Genomic DNA, 8,032 nt, shown 5'->3' with positions numbered 1-8,032 from the left:
CTTCGACCTATTTTTACCTTTTATCATAACTACGATAATTAATCTCTGACACATGTTCCTTAGAGCTTTTACGCATCTTCTCTTTTATATGTACGGACCATTTTAGTCACGCCTCCTATATTTTATCCACCGTGGAGGCCAATCTCTCTTTGTCTTGTATATCTTTGATCCTATTCCTATCTCATTTAGTATGCCTACACATTCAACTTACTATCTTCATTTTCGCTATTTTCATCTGAATGTGCGAGAAGTTGTACATACCATTGAGCTAATATGCTTTTTTCTTCTTTTTTTCTTTTCTTTCTCACCCTCCGCCCCCCCCCCCCCCCGTCCAAAAAAAAAAAGTGAAGAGAGTGGGTGAAGAGTGAAGTGTAGCAAAAAGAAAAGGAAATTTGGTATTTAGTCAAGATTTTGTGATAAAATTCTAATTCTAAGGTACATTTGTCATTTTCTAAAACAGAATTTGTTTGTGGCATACACCTTTGTTTTTATCTTGCTTGTGTTCTTTTCAATGTCCAATATTTTCATTAACTTTAAAAAATAATTACTATAATACTAAATAAAGGGGAAAAAGATCCTTTTTTTAAAAGGAGAGGAAAAATAGGAGAAGGATTAAAAAGAGAACAAGTTGTTACGTGTAGGATCATTATTATTATGTTGAGAAAATTCAAACTCGAAACTTCTAATCAAAAATAAAAAAATATTTGTAACTCAACCACAAACCGTTATTGTTTCTCTTGTTCATGGTTAGTTAAAGAGGAAGGGATGAAGAAAGAGGAGCCATAAATTGTGTGGATTCAAAATTAATAATTTGTAAATATATTGACAACCTGTTGAAGTTCTGACTCAAACTTTGAAAAAAATTATACTTATATTTTCAGGTGTCTATTACGTGAATACTTCTTTTAATCAAACATATTAGTGTTGATAAATTGTAAAATTTCAAGCGATCGAGCTTATTCTAATTGAGGTTGATATGTATCATGTGTTCAAATATTTAATTAAAATATATTATAATTTGAGTGCCTAAATAAAAAAACATGGAAATTCCAAGGGTTCAACAATTTTTTGTTTTCTAGTCAAAATTTTCAATGGCAAAGAGAGTATATGTTTGGCCTAAGATTCCAGCAGAACCCAATGCAGAAGCATGGATAGCGACAAGCACACGGGTTCATATTTAATTAAGAGTAAGGGGCCGTTTGGTTATGGAATAAACACGACGCTAATATATGAATAACTGAAGTTATTTATGTATTAATGTTATACTATGTTTGATTTGTAAATATGATAAAAGTTATTCACGTATTATTTTTATATAATATTTGATTGCGTTTTTTGTAATCCTACATAATCTATATATAAGTTATGCGGGATAGAAAGTGGAATAAGTTATGTGGTATTAGTTATATATGTATTAAAATAATAAATTACACATTTACCCCTTTTTTCGTCTTGATTGCTTAATATATCCTATTCAATACAAATTATTTAATTGTTTTTTTGATATTTGTTATTTACTTTATTGTTTTAGATATTGGTATTTATTTAAATTTTAATGTGTTATTTGGATAGTTATTTATTTTAATGAGAATAATAAATATTAGCTCACTAAACATTTTGAAATTAAGAAATAAGAATTAGCTCACTAATTTTTTTAAAACACTACATAACTAAACGCTATATAACTAATACCTACATAATTAAATCCTTCATAACTAATACCTGCATAACTAATATCTACATAACTAAATAATTCATAACTAATACCTGCATAACTAATACTTGTATAACTAAACCCTATATAACTAATACATGCATAACTCTAACCAGTAACCAAATGGCCCCTAAATATATTAAAATCCCTTTGAACTTTGCAACAAAATTTACTTTAGTATTTTAACTATATGGGCTTTTAAAATTCCCTTTAACAACTTTAAAGTGAATTAAATATCACCCTAAAGGATGACGTGGCAGAGAGAGTGAGTGCACTCTCCAAGAAGCGAGCGAAGAAGATTAAAAAATAAATAAATTTATAAAATCATACACATGACATTTTTTTATAAGTCAATATATAATTAATATTTTAAATATTATTTTCTTGATATATTAATTTTTATTAAAATATGTAGATTTTCTTATTGGCCACAATTTTTTTAAATCCTTTTCTTCTTTAATCTTCACTTAATATAGCTTCTTTTCCATTAAAGCATCACTTTTTCCTCCATCTTCATTTTCAACTCTACCATTAACATCGATAATAGATATTTTGACTCTACGAGAAAAAAAGAGAAATAAGAGGTGGGGTTTGGTTCGATTTTGTGGGTCTGATTATTGCTTCAGCTGATTGTTGCTGTTTTGGGACCTAGTTCGATTTTGGGGTGTCACGATCCAAAATGGGCTGTGAGTGGCGCCCACACTTAAATTCCTAGGTGGGAGAACCAACGATACATACCCTAACTTATAAAATATGACAATAACGCGGAAGCTCAATTTATGAGAGTAAGAGATAAAAAATCACTAAAGTCTATTAGATACGTCTTTCCAAAACCTGAAAGTCATCACTTCAAGGATATTTAATTTTAAAATACTACGTTTGAAAATATCAAACACCAGAATAAATAAATAACTTAATGTGTTCAAAAACTAAGGATATCATGCTATGCCTAAGAGAATCCAACACGAGCTAGAATGAATAGCTCACCCTGGAACCTGATGTACTGGACACTGGCTAGAGCTGAGGTCGAGTCGAAGTCGATGGAACACTCACTGCACTCCACAAAATAAAATAAAGAAAAATACAAGTAGGGGTCAGTACGGAACAACATGTACTGAGTAGGTATCATCGGCCGATTCAAAATAGAAATCAATATGTATAAAATAATAGCGGAAAATCAACCATAGCACTTAATAGATGACAAGAAACAAGATCAAGATCAAATAAAAACACAATGAACAATTACATAACCAGTCAACAATATTAAGATCACACATGAGGAGTCAGGCCTCCACATCACGCTCTTTTGAGAAATGAGTTATTGGAGATTGGGTAGCATTAAGTCATTTTAATTTATTTTCCTTTAATATTACCGTGCCGGAACGTGACACCTGATCCAAATATACCATGCCGAAACGTGACACCCGATCCAAACATATCGTGTTGGCTCGTGACACCCGATCCAAATACGAAGGGAGTTTCGCTTTTGTCTCTCTCTTCATCCAACGGTAATATTTCCAGCCAGCGACCACCTATTTTTTTCGGCCAACGACCACCGAAGGCCGCCATAGGTAAGTTGACAACACCTCTCTCTCCTCTTCTCTGTCTCTCTCACTCCCCCTTTTCTCCCTCTCATTTTCCTCCACAACTTAGTTTTTCTCTCTTCCTCTCCTCTCCTCCTTCTACTGTTTTCCACAACCATTGCAGGTCTGTAACACCATATTAGGGTTTGGGAGGTTTCGCTCCTCCTCCTAGCCTTCCCCCCGAGCAACAGTCGATGCGAACAGTAATTTCGGTGAACAGTAACTCTGGTGAACAATACTTCGGTGAACATTACTCCGGCACATTTTTCGGTAGAGAACAACATTTTCTGCGGCAAACAGAGATTCGGTTGTAAACATGTTTTATTTACTTGGAGTTGGTACCTCCAGTAGCCCATTTCCTGACTTTTAGCCTAATCAATTTTATTTGTCAGCCTTATTAAATACCTATTTTGCTGTTTATAGACTATTGCTAACTTGTGCTTTAGTAGCGATCCTTCGTTTGTCTTAGGTTAACCTTTTACTAGCGTACATTTGCTTTACTGGCTTTGGTGAGGGATGGTAGACTAGGGTCATGTTCTCAATTGGGATCGAGGGCTAGGGTTGGGGGCTAAGTGGGTTGAGGGAGCTTCTAGGTTGAAAGTAGGGTCTTGGAATATTGGGATTTTATCGGGTAAGTCCATAGAATTAGTTAAGATTCTTAAGAAGAGGAGGATTAGTATAGCTTGCGTCGAGGAGACTAAATGGGTAGGACCTAAAGCTAAGCAGGTGGATGGGTACAAGCTTTGGTTCTTGGGCAAGTCGAGGTATAGAAATGGGGTAGGGATCTTAATAGATAGTGAGCTTAGAGATCAGGTTGTAGAGGTTAGGAGGATCAATGACAAGATGATGACGATTAAGTTAGTCGATTCACCCTGAACATTATTAGTGCCTACGCACCACAAGTGGGCTTGGATGAGGAGGTAAAAAGACACTTTTGGGAGGACTTAGACGAAGTGGTGGTAAGTATATCGTCTACTGAGAAGCTATTCATAAGTGGAGATTTCAACGGGCACAGTGGGTTTGTTTCGAGGGGCTATGATGAGGTGCACAGAGGATTTGGCTTCGGGGATAGGAATGGTGGAGGAGTCTCACTCCTGGATTTCGCAAAAGCTTTTGGATTGGTAATAGCCAACTCGATTCCCGAAGAAGGAAGAGCACTTGATAACCTTTCGTAGCTCGATGGTTGTGACGTAAATAGACTATTTGCTTCTTAGAAAAGATGATAAAGGCCTCTGTAAGGACTGCAAGTTCATTCTGAGTGAGAATCTTACGACCCAACATAAGTTATTAGTGATGGATTTTGAGATAAGAAGGAAGAAGAAGTAGAGGGGCGTGGACGATCGACCAAGGATTAGGTGGGGGAGTTTGACTCTGCTTAATGCCCTAGAGATGGGAGAGAAGTATATGGCTATGAGAGTGTGGGATGGTAGTGGGGATGCGAGCAGTATGTGGTATAGGACGGCCAGTTATATTAGGGAAGCAGCTAGAAAGGTATTGGGGGTTTCACGAGGCCGCCGTGGTGGGCACCGAGGGGATTGGTGGTGGAATGGAAAAGTCGAAGAGAAGGTAGAAGCAAGGAAATAGGCATATATGAAGTTTATAGATAGAAAGGATGATGAAGAGAAGCGGGCGAATAGGGAAAAGTATAAGGTGGTGAAAAATGAGGCGAAGTGTAACACCTCCCAAAAAATTTTCCCTAAGATTTGGACCTTTCTTGTATACGTGTAGGGTCGAACTCGATTATTGCAAAGCGTATGAATGAGTTAGGATGAGTTCCTAAGTAATTAAAGAGTGTTAGAGGTGATGTGGGGTCATAAAGGATCCCTAGAATCAAGCTAAGTCCAAAAGGATTCGTCTTGGGTAAGTTGTTGAGGGAGTTTGTATAAAGGTTGACTTTTAACGGCCATATCATTTGAAATATGACAATCTGGGTGGACCACGACCTATTAAATTAAAGGTCGTCGAGTCTTCTTTCCAACGCCACCAAGAATGTAATTTTTGGAGTTCGGAGTCAAAAGATATGACGATCCTAAGACGGATGGGTATTGCAGGAATTTTAGGCCTGGGTGACAACTGCTGGAAACCTGGGCTTGGCGCCGCAGTGGCGCGGCGCGCCACTAGAAGATGTGCAGGGTTTTTAAGCCTATTTTCCAGAACCCAGAAAATATGGGCTTGGCGCTGTAAGGGCGCGACACGCCACTATTGCGCCAGAAATAAGCCTCAGTAGTTTGGTCCTTGGCGCGACGCGCCACTATCAGATGTGCAGGTTTTAAGCCTAAATTCGACTTGGTGCCGCAGTGGCGCGATGCGCCACTATCGCGCCAAGAGTGTTTTTGGCCTATTTTTCAGAATTTTGGAGAAAGGGCAATTTGGGAATTTTCCCAAATTATATATGTATCAGCCTTAGAACGTTTTGGACCATTATTTTCAGCTCCTCTCTCTCTCTCTAAAAGCCCTAGAAATCCCTCTCTTCTTCTTCAATCCATCTCCAACAAAGATTTCATTCAAGAGCTTCAAGAGATTCAAGCTTTCCATTGAAGACCCAACATCAAGGATTTCTTCAAGTCTTCACTAAGGTATGTAAGGCTATTCAAAACATGGGTTGAGTCCACCCATGTGCCCTACATCTTCTTTTGATTTATTGTCCATAAGAATGAAGCTTATTGATAGAGGTAGGTTCAAATAGGTCCTTTTCATCTATTATCCTAATTTCCATTATGATGATGTTGTGAGGTCAAGAAAGTGATGTGCTTCATGTTGTTATGAGTTGATTGAGATGAGGTGTTGATCATATATTGTTAATTTTCTAACTATGTTGATTTTGATAAAGAAATGTTAATTTTTCTTAAATATGTTGTTTATCTTGAATTGTTGATTTAAAACCTTGGAGTTGTATTGAGTTCCAAAAGATTTGTTGAATGAATAGAGGAACGATTGGATAGGTTTACATGTTGTTATAAATGCATATTTAATCTACTTTTGAAAGATATGATTGAGATTGATCGGATAGTATGATTGGGAGAGATTTGATTGTGATAGAGTTGATGAGATGACAAGGTTGTAAATAAGACTTGTCGATATGATTTGATTGAGTTGATTGGATGGAGTTTTATGAGCATTGAGTCTTGGAAGGAGTATCGAGCACCGAATTGGGTAAGAGTATAGTCCATACTCGAACCCAATAACTACGTCGCCAAACGTAGGAGAGGATTGAACCGTTAAAGTCGGATGCTTCCCCAAATTTATTGTCCTGACATTATATGACTTGGTTGGATTGGATCCATGATTGGTTGATTCGTTCATGCCCTGGCAAAGTATGAACGGACGTGGCAACAACGTCGGTTTGTTGTACTGTCACAGGCTCATAAGCGATGGTTGTCGGATAAGAGAAACTCTCATATAGGTCTTGATAGTACTTTGAGTCAGATTGAGTTGAATTGTATGTGATTGGTCCCGTCTAAATCATATTCTTGTTTAGACTTAGGACACTTGATTGAGTTGTTATTCCTCTTGAATTGAGATTTCGAGTTGATTTGATTCTTCCTTGATGTTCGTTTCATTCGGCCATTTTACATACTCGTACATTCTATTTACTGACGCCATTTGGCCTGCATCATTTCATCATGCAGAGACAGGTACTAGAGATCATCAACCGGCGCACCATTGAAGATCCACACACTCCCAGCTAGTTGGTGAGTCCTCTTAGTTTTCGGAGGATGTTGAGTTTCCTGTATAGTTTTGTGTTGTTTCCTTTATTTTGATTGTTGGTAGCCATGGGCTTGTCATTGGCACCTTCTAGATTGTTGGTAGAGGCTTCATAGACCGGAGCGTAGAAATGTTGGATTGTTCTTTGAGTAGTTCTTCTATAACTGCTTTGTTGATTTGATAGTTATTTGGCCTTTGGCCCTAAACTATGAATAGTACTTCATTGATTGAGTCTTCCGTTGAGAGAATGTGGTTGAATGAATGTGTGACTGGACCAGGTGGTTAGCTTGGAGGCCAGAAATGGATTTCGAGTGCCGGCCACGCCTAGGGTACCTTCCCGGGGCATGACACGAAGTTGGCAGTCTCGACGGCTAAAACGACAGCTTTTAAACGCCTTTATGCAGAACTAGAGGACAAAGGTGGGGATAAGAAGCTACTTAAGCTCGCTAAGGTGAGAGAGAGGAAGGTACACAATTTGGATCAAGTAAAGTGCATCAAGGACGAGGATGGCCAAGTGTTGGTACAAGAAACCCGTATTAGACAAAGATGGCAGTCATACTTTCACGAACTCTTGAATGAAGGATGGGACAAAGATATTGTGTTGGGAGACTTGGAGCACTCGGATAGGCGTCACGACTCTGGATATTGTAGGAGTATAAAGGTTGAGGAGGTTAAGGGAGCTATTTGTAGGATGCGCAGGGAAAGAGCGACCGGACCTGACGAGATCCTTGGGGAATTTTGGAAGAATGTAGGCAGGGTAGGAGTGGAGTGGCTAACTGAGTTGTTTAATGTCATTCTCAAGACAGCGAAGATGCCGAAAGAATGGAGGTGGAGTACAATGATTCCCATATACAAGAACAAGGGAGACATTCAAAGCTGCAACAACTATAAAGGTATTCAGCTGCTAAATCACACTATAAATGTATGGGAAAGGGTGGTGGAAATTAGGGTGAGGAGAGATGTGTCTATTTCAGAGAACCATTTTGAATTCATGCCGGGGCGCTCAACTACAGAAGCAATTCATATTGTA

The sequence above is a fragment of the Solanum dulcamara genome, chromosome 4 (genome assembly GCF_947179165.1).
Source record: "Solanum dulcamara chromosome 4, daSolDulc1.2, whole genome shotgun sequence".
NCBI classification, from domain to species: domain Eukaryota; kingdom Viridiplantae; phylum Streptophyta; class Magnoliopsida; order Solanales; family Solanaceae; genus Solanum; species Solanum dulcamara.
This window is presented reverse-complemented; position numbering follows the sequence as displayed.